Raw genomic sequence first — 17,915 nt, 5'->3', positions numbered from 1 at the left:
CCTTGATAGGATCATTCTTGTTGAATGAGATGTGGATTTGCACAAGCCAAGCAATGCCATCGTCCAGCAGCACCCAGCCCAAAAGAGGAAGAAAGACACTAGGAACCCAACCTCCCAGGCATGGGCATTCATGTACATTCATGTAGGCGCGCACAAAACTCAAATTCAAATTTCAAATTGAGACGCTAACGGACGATAGGCCAGTGGCGCAGCAGATTTAAAATTCAAAATTTAATTGGATGCACGGTCTACGATGGCGACAAATGGAGATGTGGACGGTATAGGGCCTGTTTCGGCGGGCATCGGAAAATTAGGTAAACACGTCGGAGATATCGGATGTGATGTTGGATACATGTTATGGAATGCATGTATCACCATCCATAAGGAACTCACGTCAACTTCAAAAAGTCGCAGTACAGACTACTCAAGAAAAAAATATAAGAAAAAAACATATATGATTTAATGCATAATACGTGTCGGCATAATAAATACCACCACCAATGTGGCACAATAGCGTATGTGCTATGAAACATATCTGTACTGTGAATCAGAAAAAAAATATTAAAAACATATTCCTTTGTTCTGGAAGGCTAACGTGTTCATTCGCATGATTGATGGGCATCTTCAGTTGTTTGATTGGTAGGGCCCAGGGGATGCTGAATTATTAGTCTACACAACAAAGCCTCGTATCATGCACGGTTGCGTCAAAAAAATAAGAAAGAATAAATCTAATGTATCATGCACGGTTGCGTCAAAAAAATAAGAAAGAATAAATCTAATGTGATGAAGAATATACAACCACAAAATGGTCTCCATCTTATGAGTGTGGGGCAATTTCGATAGGTATCATATTATTTTTAATTGATGTTTTTTTATCGACACAATATTTAATTAGTGTTATAAAAAAATACTCTAAATTTAGAATCATGTTGCTTCGAAGACAAGGAACATAGTCAAATATATAGAAGCTACGCTATCTATTATTTATGACTAGTATGACATACATGAAAGGAACAAAAGGTTGATTGAGGAATAATTAGCAGTATATTCTTCCTATGAATGAGGAGCAAAAGTGTAAAATGATGAGAAACGTCTAAAATGGTGTGTAGTTAATCATATTTAAATAGGGTAAGAGAAAAGCTAGAAATCACTAAAAGTTACTTTATGCCATTTAAATGGTAAATATATAATTTTTATAAACCAAATTAATAATTAAAATTAATATATAATTAAAAAATATTGCTGAAAAAGATTGAGGGTAGGTAAAAATAATTACGAATCATTAATATAAAATATATATAGGTTTAACAATATTATGTATGCAGGGATTAGGTATACAGGTATTCATTGCATAACAATATTAATATTAAGTATGTAGGCATGCATTGCATAACAAAGTTTTCATTGAAATGAATAACTTGGTAGGCATGTAATTTAAAATACCATATGGAGTATGCACTATCAATCTTCCACAACAACATTATTTAACCATGGTCAGGTTCATTGATGAAGGTTAAACGTATCATTTTCTTATCCTGATTGATGAAATTATTTTCTACTTTTATTTGCACTTGAAAATACCATTTGGCTCATCCTAATTCAAGGGAAAAGGAATTATCAAATTGGTATACCTCCATATCTCAGTCACTCATGAAGCCTGATCATAACAATTTAAACTAATCACCCCATCATCGAAGTTGATCTGATGCGTGTTCAAAAGACTTTGGTCCTTGATGATTGGCAAGATGTGATGCTTGTTCAAAAGATTTTGGTCCTTGATTGGATTTCATGTGTGGTTCTGTTTCAGTGTTAATGAACATGTGATTTTTTGTATTATTTATTTCTGTTAATAAAAGTTGCAGGCATTGGAATTGAACTGTTTTTGCTTGAGACTAAATTAGGTTAAAACTCAAGCATAATTTTTATTAATAAACACTCAACCTTAGGAAAAATACCAAATAATATTTGTATGACAATTACATTGATGCTATCACCCATTTGGAGACATTTAATTACTAGTTTTAATATACCAATGGGATTATTTTTCTCATATTTGCAACTTGAGAAGCTTCTAGGACTTTTTTGTTTTTTTCTTGAGACTAAATTAGGTTAAACCTCAACCATAATTTTTATTAATAAACATTGAACCTTAGAAAAAATATCAAATAATATTTGTATGACAATTACATTGATGTCATCACCCATTTGGAGACATTTTAATTACCAGTTTTAATATACCAATGGGATTATTTTTCTCATATTTGCAATTTGAGAAGCTTTTAGGACATTTTTATATTATGTTAGGATGATTTTTATTCTAAATCTATATTTATAAGAATTTTTTTATATTATGTTATGATTATCTTTGTTACACTACTACACTATGGGTATTTTTAAGACATTTTTTAAGACAAAACAAATCTTTTGTCTTAGAAAATCACTTTTTATTTTAGTTATTTTACATTAAAATTTAATATCAATTGATTTTTCTTAAATATAAAATTTAAGACAAAAATATTTGAAGACGAAACTTTATATTTAAGGCAAAATCAGTTTGAGACAAAAATATTTTAAAACAAAACTTTATATTTTAGACAAAATCAGTTTGAGACAAAAATATTTTAAGACAAAACCCATTTAAGACAATGACAATTAAGACGAAACTCATTTAACATAGTTAGCACTTAAATTCCATGAGTAGATAATGGTAATTATATTTTTTATTTTTGAAAATAGATATTCAAACAACATCAAAGTTAATTATGTCAATTTCTTTCTTTTATATTATATTTTTTCTTTTTTTTATTAATCGTTTAACTAAATATAAAATTAGAATAAATTGTCCACGGGGTCTTGGATAGATGGCGATTGGGTGCTTTGTTAAGGCACTTGTTGACGTGAAGTCATCAATCAGTTGCTTTGTTAAGGCACTTGTTGACGTGAAGTCATCAATCAGTTCAATTCGTTGAATGGCCAATATATTGGACATGTTGAAGATGTAGTCTTGCCAAGTTCACAAAAAAAATTGGAATAAGCTAATTATCTTAATATTTTAATTGATTATAAAATTAAAATATAACATTTGAAAAGTTAGAATATTTTTAATTATTTTTTAAATATTTAATTTAATGTATATTTATTTGAAAATTATATAAAAAATTTAGATAATGTAATAAATTAAAAATAATTTGATTTCAAAACAATTACAATATACATACCACATCCTAAAAAAAAATGGTTGGTCTAAGCGGATTTGAAATTTGAATCTCATGCTTTTACATAATATTTCATAACAAGGTGATCGTCAATTGAGTTACACTCCATGAGCTATTTTTTTTTTATTTTTTTTAAATATGTGAATATTTGTAAATTACTTCAATTAAAATTTGATATAAATTTGCAAGAAATTAGATACAATATTAACGATAAAAAAAATAACATCCTCTCAATTATTTTCTATATATATATGTTTGTGTGTGTGTGTTTCAAAGCTATACATAAAGAAATCTAAAAAAATAAAATACAAATTCATCCATATATGAATTTTAAACCTTCATTTTTTTCTTTCTAAATGAAAAATCAGAAATTTGATTCTTGCATATGTCTTATACTCACATCTAAGTTGTCTTTCCACTATTGAAAAAATATATCCAAGAGATAAATAACAATAATTTAATTATTTCATAGATAATATTTTAGTATTTAAATTATTTCTTATTTTAAAACAACTTTCTACTAATATTGTAAAATATACATATATATATACAAAATGCAGTTTAATAGTTTTTTATATTAATTTATTGTTAGGTATTGAGATGTTGGTAAATATTTTCATCTAGTAATTAGAAAACCATGAATGAATTATCAAGAAACCATGTAATATTAGTAATTGTTATCATTTCAAACTAGGAATAATGACTATGTGGTTTATCTTCCTCACTTAATAGAGATATATATAAATAAATTATGAATCAGGTCGAAAGAGAGCCTCTAACATAAACTTTAAATTAACCTAAAAAGCCATTTTCATGTCCCTATAGTCACCCACATTAGAGGTTGACTTAGCACACCCATATGGCCCATCACTATAGGTTTGTGGTGCGTCATGACTCATTTCATCTCATCAATTTTCTCAATCTGAAACTATGCGACTATATACTACACCTCACTTTTTATATTTCATGATTATCAAAATTCATAAGTTTAACACATATTGAAGTATGTAGATAAACATTCCATACAATTATTCCTTAACATAACCAATATGAAAATGATATGAATGAAAGTAATCTTATATAATCAAATGACCTAACCGACCTAACAATTGTCAAATATTCAAATTTGATATAATCAAGTGAAATCTAGTCTCGTATAACAATTTAAATTATAAGAGCACATAATTCATACAAACCTATCACCAAATTTCCTATTTTATTATATTACTATCATCGATCGCAACTTTGTCATAGATCAAAATTGTTTCACTTGATAGAAATAGTAAGTACTCTCATATGCATGCAATGTATGAAGAGTTAAGTTAAGTGAAGGAAAACAAGTTAAGTCTAATATTAGAAGTCAAGTGAGTCAAAGTTAAAAAGGTAATGCCTTGTCAAGAAAAGCTAAGTTAAGGAAAATAAAAATGTTGATTTATGTTAAAGTGAAGTTAGAAAAGTTTAGTTAAAGTGTCAAGTCATAGTTTGCATGAGGAAAAGAAAGTTAGAGTTTGCATGATTCCATATTTAGAAATTTTAGTGCTTATATACTCATGGTTGGGTCATTGTAATGTGAAGTAATAAGAGATAATAGTAGAAATTCGGTGGATGTATATGATATAATAATTAATGAACATAACTTCTTTATTCAAGAAGAATCTTGTGTACTTATTTATCTTTTGTTTGCATGTCTATATTTGCATATAAATAAAAATTGGTTTCATAACAAGGTTTATGTAACACCCTCCTCCCACATCTACCCAAGCAACCGGTCAGCAGGGGTAAACATGCAATGAGAGGCCACTATGATATGATTCGGCCTCCTAACTCACATGAAGGAAGTGGAACTGACACAAACACACCATACAAACATTCAACATCAGCTTTAGGACCCTAGGGAACCATGCCAATGCTTCAGGTAGCTTTCCCCTGAGCCCCATTGAGCTTTTGGACAACTTAACCCCCGGTCACTCTCATGCTATAGGCATGAAAGCATCTAGAAACCTCCAGTCGCTCTCACAAGCTTGCCTGCCAGCATCTAGTGACTCTTTTTGTAAGTGCTATGCCAGCCTCCCCAGGATTTGAGCCACTTTTTCAGACCCAGAGCCCAGGTCATTCCTGAGAATTGAACCATCTCTTTAGAACAATAAAATAACATGGAAATGACAGTACTAAAGAGAATACTTGTTTAAGACCTTGATTGTACCCCTACTAGCTATGACAGAGATTTTGTCAAACATATCACGAATATGTAAACTATAGGTGTAAAAAATAGTTCTGAGCATAGCGGTCTCATACTTAGCTAAGAATTGCTAAGGACCATTGATGCCTCAAAACATCAACTTCCATTCCATCCATTAGGTCATAGATACATTGATAATTAAATTACAAGTAAAATCATGATGAGACCCATACATAGCTGTTTTCATAAAAGACATTCATAACCAGCATAATAGAAACAAAAATACTCATTAAAGTACAGTCATATAGACCACATATAATCCATGAAAATTCTCATAGAAATATGAGGAGAAATAACCTTTCATTAATGATGAAAAATACAAACCCTGGATGGGACTTCCATGTTCCACCAGACCGCAGAATGGTTGAGCCAAATCTCTCTTCAGCCATTCACTCCCATGTCATATTCCAAGCATGAATGTGGGATCTCATGGAACATATCAATAAATAATCATCCAAAGCTTCCAGAGGCCATTCACTTCAACCCATCAAACAATGATTCCACCTCACGGTTGGACATCACAAAACCATCATCAAATCAGTCTCTATTGCAGCCATCCAGGGCTCCAGAGTGTTTGTTCCAACCAAGTCTCCAAGACTAGTAACTCAGCCCATAGTTTTTGTTGGGCTCTAGAGCGTTTTTCCAACCAAGGCTCCAGAACTAGTAACTCAACCCACCAAGGGCTCTGTAATGTTTGTCCAACCAATGCTACGGGACTAGTAACTCAACCCAAGCTATTACAGCTCTGTAGAGCATTTTCCCAATGAAGGCTCCAGGAACTAGTAACTCAACCCAAGCTAAGGAAACATGAGAACCAATCAAAACAAAACAATGAAATGAACCCATAAAATCCATGGCTATCCTGAAAATGGCAAGGCTATGCAATCCATTGTCAATCTTGACCATCCTCCATGCCAGTGATAGATCACAACCAACAAACCACATGCATATGCCATGCATGCCATAACTAGTGAAGGAAGGATACATGCAACTCGGTATCTGCAAGAAAATATGATGTAGCTACTGATCTCGATGCCTTCTTTCACTTTCTTGCCCTTCCTTTTCCTTCTTTCTCTATGAATCCAAGTATGCCACACCCTCCAAGAGTGCTCCAGGAAAACTATAAGTCTACAGGAGTATAAGAGAGAGAGAGAATAATGAGAGAGCTCCAAACATGAACTGAAAAAAGGTTAACAACCGATCCTCAGAAGCCTTTTTATGAATGATGGCTCTATTTTCTTCATTTTCCATTATTTTCCTTCATTTTCCTCCTCACATGCAACGTGTGACCTTTCACCTCATTTTTCTCCTAATTTCCGTTATTTTCATAAATAATTGTGCCATAAATGCCATTTTGTCTTTGTAAAGCCTTAGCCATTGCCTTTATCAATTTCCTTAGCTAGAAACAATCACAAGTGACCCCTATCACTAGGATTTTTCCCAACATTCATCTTGGAATAAGTGTCCCATCATTCGTGGTTATTACTTTTCCTTTATTTACATTTATTACATGAAATTTTCACCAGAGTTTTTACAGAACCGTCCCCCTTGGGGGAACACCCTCCTCAGTGTTCAACAACACCTATAACCACAAAACTTCTTTAATAAAAATATATTGTTGATGGAGCTTTATAACTTAGCTCGATGCAGTATTTAAAATGATCAACCTGATGAGAAGCAACCCAACATGAAAACATAACACCATAATGACATAACACCCATACTGCTTATTGGAGCTTTATAACATAGCTCATGGTTGTATTTAAATCCATATTTATATGTACATATACCAAACATCACCAAAACATATATCAAAAGATATACCAAAGCATATACCAAAATCACACCAAAACTGCTTTGTCTTAACCAGCAAACAAATAAGGATACATAGCATGCATCGGATCCTCCATTTCCCATGTAGCTTCATCACGTCCAAAGTGCTTCCATTTCACTTTAACATGCTTCATTTCTTGGTTCAAGAGCATGAGCACCTTTTTATACAATATACATTGAGGCTTCGGCTGGAATTTTCCATCTGGTTCCACCTGCAATACAAACCAGTCAATCACATGATCAACATCCTTAACACACTTCTTAAGCAATGATACATGGAAAACATCATGGAATTTCACTGTCGAAGGTAGTGCAAGTCAATAGGCTACTGGTCCAATCCTCTCAACGATACTGAAGGGTCCACAAAACCCTGGTGCTAGCTTGACACATGATTCAATCCGTAAGGAGCTCTTATTCAACTTGATGCACAAATACACTTGTTCCCAAACCTAGAATTCTTTGAAAAACCTGTTATGATCTACATAACTCTTATGCCTATCTTGTGTTGCCTTTAGATTTCTCTTGATCACCTACATTTCATGTTCCATGTCTGTCAACATGTCTAGTCTAGTGATTACCCTGTTCACCAGATTGCTCCAACTGATGGGAGTGTTACAACTCCATCCATATAATGCCTTGAAAGGAATCATCCTTAATGACTCCTGATAACCATTGTTGTACACAAACTCTACCAGAGGAAGGTACTCTTCCCACTTTCATTACCGATGCATCACATACATCCTCAACATGTCCTCCAATATCCTGTTGACCCTCTTTGTCTGTCCATCTGTCTGTAGATGATAAGTTGTAATGTAGGCCAACTCTATGCCCAAGTCTATAAAAAATCCTTCAAAAACTTGGAAGTGAACTTCGCATCAATGTCTGACACAACCTTCTTTGGAGCACCATGCAATCTAACCACATCTCGGATGAATACTTGTGCTACAATGCTAGCTGAAAATGTATACTTCACTGGAATGAAGTGTGTGACCTTTGTCAACTTGTCCACAACAACCATGGTGCAATCATGTTGTCTCACTGTCCTCAGCAACCCTATGATGAATTCCATGGCAATGACATCCCATTTCCACTCTCGAATCATAATCAGTTGTACCAGTCCACCTAGATGTTTACACTTTGCCTTCACACACTGAAAATCAAAACATCTAGCCGCAAACTCTATTACATCCCTTTTCAAATTCGGCAAATAATAAAATTTCTTCACTACAATTAATGTCTTCTGATAACCTGGGTGAGCCGAATATGGTTTCACATCAAACTACCTCAAAATCACCTTCTTGAGCTCACTGTTGTTTGACACATATATCTTGTCCCTGAACTTGACCAGTCCATCTGTTGTAAGGTAAGAGTCCACATCCTGTGCACCTGCACATGTATCTGTACATCTACCATGACTTGTACCTATACCCATACCTGTACCTGTACCTTTACTAGTGATTTGCTGTAATCTATGCATAATCTCCATATATCTGACATCCTGCTAACCTACCCGCAAGGTCCTATCCTGTAAGTCAATCCCATAGGAGCTCATAACTGCTAAGTGATTTACTAGTATCCTCCTGCTAAGAGTATCTTCCACTATGTTCTCTTTACCTTTGATATACCTAATCTCAAAATCGAACTCACTAATCGTAGCCAACCACCAAGCCTGGCTACCATTCAGATTTGGTTGGTCGAATACATATCACAACCCGGTATGATCACTCATCAATGTGAACCTCCTACCCATAAGATATTGTCTGTACATCTTCAATGCATGCATAATCATCGCCAACTCAATATTGTGCATGGGATAGTTCTTATCGTGCTCATTTAGTTTCCGCGACTCATAACATACCACCTATCCATCATGGATAAGGCCTCCACCAAGTCCTCTCTTGCAAGCATCTGCGCATACTAAAAATTATTTGTCTCGATCTGCAATCTTTAACACTAGTGCATGACTCAACAACTCCTTAAGCTGCTCGAAACTAGCCTCACACTCTTCTATCCATTCAAACTTCTTACCTTTCCTCTATAATGGTGTGATAGGATAAGCAATCTCTAAGAAGTTCCTGATGAACCTCCTATAATAGCCTACCAACCCCATGAAGGATATCACCTCATCCACATTCTTAGGAGCTACCCACTCCATGATGGCTCTTATCGTTTATGGATCTACTGCAATTCCCTCCTTGGAGACAACATGCTCCAACTATTGTTCCTCAGTCTGAAGGAAACTACACTTGTTGAGCTTGTAATACAGTCGATACTCTCTCAACAACCTCAACACTGTTGCTAAATGTTCAGTATGCTCTTCCTCATTTTTTGAATATACCAATATGTCATCAATGATCACAATAACAAACATATCCAAATACGGACACAACACACTATTCATCTAGAACATAAATGTTGTTGGCGCATTAGTTAAGCCAAATAGAATGACCACAAACTCATAATGCTCATAACTGGTCTAGAAAGTTGTCTTGTAAATGTCTTCCTCTTTGATGCATACTTGATGGTATCACAGTCTCAAGTCGATCTTAGAGAACACTGGTGCTCCCTTAAGTTGATCAAACAAGTCATCATTCCTCAGTAATGGGTACCTGTTCATGATGGTCACTTTGTTCAGTCGCATGTAGTCAATGCGTAATCTGAGAGTACCATATTTCTTCTTTACAAACAGGTGTGCCCCATGGTGATACACTCGGCTTAATGTACCCCTTGTCCAACATCTCCTTCAGCTGCAAATTTAACTCAACCAACTTAGGTGTGCGCATCTTGTAAGGTGCCTTTGATGCTGGAGCTGCCCCTGGCACTAACTTAATAGAAACGTCTACCTCGCTATGAGGTGGAAACTCTATAATGTGCTCAAGAAATACATACTTTATCTACTGTAGAACTGGGTACCTACTCAACACATTTATATCCTCAACTTCCTTACCCTTATCACTAGAAATGTGTACTACGAATAAATTACAACCTTTTCTACAACTGCGCTTTGCTTGCATAGTTGTCACCATCCTAACTAATGTGGCTTTCTTCTTTCCTTGCAAGATTCTTGGTTCTCCATTGTCATCAACACACTTAATGGCTTTATCATAACAGTCAACCTTAGTTCTATGAAGACACAACCAATCCACGCCCAACAACATATTGTATGAAACCAATGGTAATACATTCAAATGTGTTGTGGTAGGCATACCATTCAAATAAAATACACAAGATCTTACCCAGTGATGAACTCCATTCTTCGTATCTGTAACCAATTGCACTAACCAAGACTCTGCATGCAATTCCTTACTCAAATGACACTTATCCACCAAGTCAGGACTAACATACCTATAATTAGATCTAGGGTCAATCAAAATAGAAATAACTTGGTCGCAAAGCTTACCATCCATCTCAATGATAGATGCCTGATGATCTACATGTTTATTATCCAATTCTGTATAGATACATGGAATACTCTGATCGACATCCCCAACAGTATGTGCCTCCTACAAATTGTATATCCGAGATCTTCCACTCTTATACTATGGAAAATACCTCCTATGATGATCTCCTCTACAAGTCCAACACTGCACGAGCTCCTTATTCTGCTCCTCATATCAATGTCCCTGTCTCCTATCTGATGCATTGAACCTCTTAGGTGGCGCAAAATTCTCCTTATTACCCGAATCTTGAGGCCTTGCTTGCTTCTTGTCCCATTTTCCTTTGTTATTTGCATTACCTCTCTAGTTTGGCTTAGTCTCAGACCTACACTTTGATTGTTCATAGCAGTTCCTTAGCTTTCGAATGACCTCCTCCAATGAACTAGGCTCATCGAACCTGATCGTGTCTTTAAATGCAACCACTAATCCACGAATGAACCTCTGAATTTTGGCCTTCTCCTCCATGAGATAAGGTATATATCTCAGTAACCCCAACAAAATGAAAGAAAATAATGGAAAAATGAAGAAATTAGAGGCCTCATTGATAAAAAAGTCTTTTGAGCGTTAGTTGGTAGCTTTTGCGTAAATTTTTGTTAGTGAATTTTTGGAGCTCTCATTATATTCTATCTCTCTCATACTCTTGGACACAGAGTTTTCTTGGAGAAATCTTGGAGGAGTGTGGCATACTTGGAATTTGGAGCAAGAAGGTAAAGGAAAATCATAAAATTGTAGGAGGATTGTGGGATCAACAACTACAACATGTTTTTCTTGCAGGTACCGAGTTGCATTAACGGTTCTCTTATTAGTGTTGGCATGCATGACATATGGTTATTTGGTTATGATTTGTCATTGGCATGGAGGATTTCCTAGATTAACAGTGGTTTTGCCTAAACTTTCCATTTCTTGAATAGCCATGGTGTTGTGGGTTTTACTTTTGATTTTTGGTTGGTTTTCTTGTGCCTTTGGTTGTGGGTTGAGTTATTAGTTCCTAGAAGCCTTGTTTGGACAAACGCTCTAGAAACCCTATAACATCTTGGGTTGAGTTACTAGTCCTGGAAGCCTTGGTTGGAAAAACGCTCTGAACGCCCTTGGTGGGTTCAGTTACTAGTCCTGGAAGCCTTGGCTGGACAAATACATTAGAAGCCTAACAACAAATGTGAATTGAGTTACTAGTCCTGGAATCCCTCATTGGAACAAACGCTCTGGAGCCCTGGATAACTTGGGTAGAGACTAATATGGTGATAATTAGTGATGTCCGACCGTGAGTTGGAATCACCAGTTGAGGGTTGAGGTGGTTTGGCCTCTCGAAGCCCTGTTTTGGTTTTGATTGATTTGTTTTATGAGATCCCACATTCATGCTTGGAATATGGCATGAGGGTGACTGGATAAAAGAAATATTTGGTTCAGCCTAGTCTATGGTCGGGTGGTTTGTGGAAGTCCCATACCTGGCTGGCCTATGAAATCATCAATAAGAGCTCTTTCTCCTTGCTATTTTATGGGTAAATATACTTGTTTATATGTGGCTTATATGGTTGTTATATCCTCATTATTTATGTTGGTTATATGTTGGTTATGAGTGGGTTTTAAGACACTGATAATGTATGGCTCTCAACATGTTTTGGTTAATCACTGAATGAGATGTTCAATGCAACTGACAAAGGGGAGGGATTTTTAGTTTGAGAAGCAGAACAAGGGTGCAGGTTGGAAGCCTATACAATGTTGAACTTAGAATTAAACTTTTAACGTTTTTGTTAAATTATTGCCTCCAAATGTTCAATTCTCATGAATTTTGGGGGAGGCAGATCTTTTGGTGTACTGAGCGAGGCAAGCAGACATAAGGGTAGCATGCGTGGGTAGAAGTGACAGGTTCAATCATGGTTTACTGATATATATAATCCTAACATTATATAATGAGAAGTATCCTTAGGGCCTTATGGGATAGGGGCTAGGGGGCCTAGAGGGAAGGAAATGAGAGAAATTTATAGGGGAACCCCCAATAGTTGTGATAAGGGGATTAGGAGCCAAATTATCACAACCCATAAGAACTTAAACCATAACCAATAAAGATCCTATCCACTTAACCCAAAAGCCATAATCCCTTAACTCGTACACTCATAACTCATAACAAATTAACCCCTTAATCTCTTAAACCCCAAGCCACTAACCCCTAACCCCTAGCTTAGAATCCTTGAACCCCCTAAACCCTAATACCTTATCCTCTTAAACCTTGACCCTTAACCCTTAACCCCTAACCCCTATACTCATTAACCACGAATCCCTTTCTTGGATGGTTACATGCCACAATTCTTTGGCAATATCGAACCTTCTTCAATCTTCATGTCATTTCCTTTTCTTGGAGTGCTACAACCCCCAAACATTCCAATCCCATGTTTTCACAATGAATTGGCTATATATGTTGACCTTGTTCAACATTTAAGGCATATCTAAAACCAAATTACTCATAGTCAATCACTAATCACCATGAAATTAACAATTTTCACATCAATTATTAACTATCAATTCATCAACTATTGACTATGATACCAAAGGAGATTGAGAACTCGAGTTAGACAACAAAAATCTAGTAAATAAAAGAGATCAAAATGATCTCGTCCATACATAGTATAACTTAATAGATCTAGATAACCATATAGTAAAACTCATTTCACATGCAATCACACAATAATTTATAGAAACACGGGCTAGGAGTTGTGTCCTTTAAATGACACTACAAATTTCTTTTCTATCCATTCCCATTGCTACATTCTCATGATCAAGGGATTTATTTATACATTATGAGACAATAAGATCCAAAACTCTTGAGATAAATTCAAATCCCCTAAAAATCAAACAACATCCCAACTTCTACTTAAAATTGCTAAAATTTCCTATCCTAAAGATGCAATTAGAAATTCTATACAATTATAGGGTGACAAGGAAACCAACTTCCTCTTCTAGAAATCTCTAAGACCTTCTCGAGGACAAATACAAATTTTGAAATAAATTGCTGAAATTATGCTCTTGCATGAATAGCTACGAATGTATCCTCGTATGCCACCCCTTGTAGCAATAATAATACCAATGTCCTTTACTTGGAAGGAACTCCTTACATAATTCTTTGTTAGATCCTACCAAGCATGAAATTGCTTAGTAAAATGGATGTTCACCCTAAAAGATTCTATCCTCATGGACTAAGATAAGGCATCCCTCTATGTCACCCACAACTATTACATTAATGATACACTATTAAAGAGAAACACGCTTTGTATGGATCATTCTTTCTGTTGAGTTTCATGGATAGTATAGGAGAGTTTGTTGATCAAGTTTTGTAATTTTTCATCATGCTCCTGAGAACTTTCTCCAACCATTTTATTAATCTCATTTAGCTTAGTGATTTTTTGTTGTTAAATGTTTAGCCTCTAGAAATTAACTATAAATACCACCTTTAATTCATCCAAGGCCTTAGCTACACTCTAGGGATAAATCTATATGAACTTCATGCCCCATTACAGAAGCTTCCCCCACAATGTTCTTATGAACTTTATCAACTTAGAAACTAGTAGTACAATACTTTTCACTCTCGAGACGAATCCACATAAGAACCAATGTGGTTTTTCATCACCATCACCCTTCATAAATTTCTTGGAACTACTATAACCATATCATTGGTTGGATTGTTCACCAAGATAAAACCTTATGGGCATGTTTGAATAATTATGCCTACTCCCCCACTTCAACTAAAATTCAAACATAACATATTCCACTTCTACTTGTACTCCTACCTTCATTTTGTTTTCACTTCTATTATATCCCAAACTGCTAAGAAAAGGTGCTTTCAGGTAAAAAGTAGAATAAAAGTTGGGATTACCTCTAGGCTTTTAAAATTCATAGGGTGGTTGGTTTGGATTGGATCCACTTTTCTTGGGTTACATCATGTCTTCTACTTGACCTTCCTCTAGATCAAACAATTAGAACACATTACTAAGTATTTCTTCTTGTTCTTTCGTTGTGATGATATCTCTCTCCATAAGCTAATCAATACCTTACAAACTGAGGCTTCCCTTTAGAGAATCATGATCCATCTAACTGAATGCGCTCACCTTCTTATGCAATCACTTAATTTTTCTCTTCCAAATTTCTAGACATATTATCCCCACCTATTCTTCTCTCCAAGCTCTTTCCAATTATTAAATCCTCCTATTTGAACAAATATTTGATATTCTCTTTACACCTTTGAAACCTTTTGAGATATTTTACTTGTGCCTCTATGTTTCCATCCTCACTAGTACTCATTTTCATTACCATAGTATTGTAATTAATCCCATTCATTATATTCATCCACCACTTCTTAGTTATTTCATTTGGATTAAAATCCTATTTTCCCCTCTTTAATGCATGTGCTTCCTCCATGGCACCTTATTCCCTTAGTTATTCAATATCATTCAATCCATTCTAGGTCACCTCCGAGCATTGGTGGTTACACTTCCATGGTTGGAGAACTAAAAGACACATAATCCTCTTCCACCAAAAAATTATTTATCCATGTCAAAATCTCCTTAACCAACCTTTTATGAGCTCCTTTCTTGAACTACTCCTCTTCTCTTGATTTTAAAGAACTAGTTCAACTCTACTACAATCTCAATATTCTAACTCTATATGGTAATTAACCCAAATATATTTTTCTCCTGAGACTTTCTGATCGAACTACTACAACAAAACCAAATTATGGAAATTCCATTAGATCTCTCTTCTTATGTTCCAAGCCTCTGCCATGGGTGACAAATCAAGATCATCAAGTTCCATATCCTCTAGGGCATCTTTCTCAACTATGTTTTCCACTTATGTTATGATTTCTTCATTAGGCGAGGGTTTTTCCTTATTTTCCATATTATATAGGAGACATAGGGTACAACTATATTTTACATATTAATCAATGTTATGCCAATGCTAAGTTATGTACCTTTCAAAACCCTAATTTGTAGACTATCTTGATTGTTGATCTTTGTCGTGATATATCTCTAAAACTTGTGCCCTTCTAAATTTGAAATTCCCTTATTTTCCCCTTCATCAATCTTGTGAATGTCGATTTGATGTCAATTTTATATTGGTTAACTTATTTGTAATGGGCATATAATGAAAACACTACTACAAAAAAGACCTTTAGGGGTGGTTTAGTCTTGCATAAGTCTTTTCAAAACTATCTCTAAAAGTTTTTTATGGATTTAGTGGCAGTTTTGAAAACTCCTTGGAAACTCCTTGGAAACTCATGAAAATTGAATCTTTTTTTTAGGGAAGCACTAGATGCATCTAATATAAGAAAATATCACATAGTTATTATGCAACATCTCACCACCACTTACAAGATCAAATCAATAAACATCAATTGTCACTAGATTCAACTAATTTCAAAAATCTAACATACTCTTTTTGCACCACTTACAGGATCAACTACACAACTATATAAGTTGCATACATGAAATAACAATACTCAAATAATCATAAACTTTTAACTTTTCCTTATTATAATGTATTTCTATATTAGTTCATGACAAATAATAATTTTGTTAAATATCACTAATGCTAACAAAATTATTTCCAAAAAATAACAAACACAAGCAATAACATGCTAAGCCAATATAGACTCGTCACGTGACCTTACATATACTCGTATTCTCTTAATGGCTAAAAGCTACAAGAAATTGCAATCCCTCATGCACGTGAAATTGAAAGAAAGACCAAAAGATAAAATATCTAGGGAGGACTCTTGCATAATGTATGTTCAATGCTCATATTTGATTATTAGTACATTTTATGCTGATATTTGATTATTATCACATTTGATGTTTGAGATTAACTTGAACAAATAACACAACTATACAATGATGTTAATTTTAAAAAATAAAGCTTGAATTATGAGCTTTCTTTAAGATGAAAGCTGATTGTATTTTAAGGCTTTGTTTTTTTTGGGTTGTTTTCTTTTTCTTTTGTATGGAAGGTGATAATACAACTTTTTCACAGCCTAGTGATAGGATTGCCCCTATTCTCTCTCAATCCAAATCCAAAATTGTCATCTTCACCAGATACTTCCAGTGAATAATGCTCATTTCTCTACGTGTCATCCAACCACGACTTCGGCCATTTTTCCTGTGTCATAGAGTAGGATTTCTAGGTTGGACTTCAACAGTTTTTCCTGTGGCATAGAGTAGGGTTTCTAGGTTGGACTTCAGTTGTTTTTCCTGTGGCACAGAGTAGGGTTTCTAGGTTTACAACTATGGCCCATTCAGAGAAACCTTTAGAAGGGTCTTCAACAATAGTGGTATTGTTGTTGTCGAGATGTTATTCTGATGTAATATTTTGGCCCTCGTGGGTGGAGTTTCGAATCCCCAGTACCCACCCAATAAGGTCATGATCTGGGATGATCATCAGATTGTTGTATTAGGGAATTATCCTTCAGGTCTATGATTCAAGCCATGAAGCTAAGATGAGATCAGATTGTGGTGGTGTTGGGGCACAAGATTTTTGTGTACAATTTCATGGATTTGAAGTTGGTGCATGATATTGAGACGAAGGAAAACCCTAAGGGTTTGTGTGTTATTTCTCATGCTCCCAATAGCTTCGTGTTGGCTTGCTCAGGCTTGCACCATGAGAAGATGAGATTCAAGCGCTATGGCCTCAAGAGGATCAGATTCATAACTTCCCATGACTCTTGCATCACCTGCTTTTCCCTCACCCTTGATGGAACTCCTTGCTCTATTCTCAAGACTAGAGAAGAATATTTGACTCAACCATTTCTTGACATGTTGTTTTAAGATTGTTTGTGTAATTTAACACTAATAATTTCATTTTGCTTGAATTTAGTGGAAGGAAATATTTAATTGCAAATAGTATTCATTGGTATAATGAATTTGAAACCATATTTGCTCAACTGTGCAGGCAACACTTTTTGTAGTTCACTCTGCTGGATGCCTTTCATATTTTCTTGCTACAATATATCATGATCTGAGTAGGACATGGATTGGTGCTGCCACATTTTATGAAACAAAGCCTTTTGATTCACTATATTACTGCAATATATTTTTCCATTACCACTCTGACCACTGTTGGATATGGAGACTTGCATGCTAAAGATACGAGAGAAATGATATTTGATATCCTTTACATGTTATTTTATCTGGGTTTGACTGCATACTT

General features: G+C 34.9%; 1 pseudogene; it reads left to right on the top strand.

Annotated features, from left to right (window-relative positions):
• The first annotated feature begins 253 nt into the window (after positions 1-253).
• On the top strand, positions 254-17,533 carry LOC149201919 (autophagy-related protein 18c pseudogene; annotated as a pseudogene).
• The last annotated feature ends 382 nt before the right edge of the window (positions 17,534-17,915 follow it).

This window comes from Pinus tabuliformis, chromosome 2_1 (assembly GCF_031772625.1).
Source record: "Pinus tabuliformis cultivar Carrire ecotype Pingquan chromosome 2_1, CPIR1, whole genome shotgun sequence".
NCBI classification, from domain to species: domain Eukaryota; kingdom Viridiplantae; phylum Streptophyta; class Pinopsida; order Pinales; family Pinaceae; genus Pinus; species Pinus tabuliformis.
The sequence above is the reverse complement of the archived record's forward strand: the minus strand, read 5'-3'. Positions and strand labels throughout refer to the sequence as shown.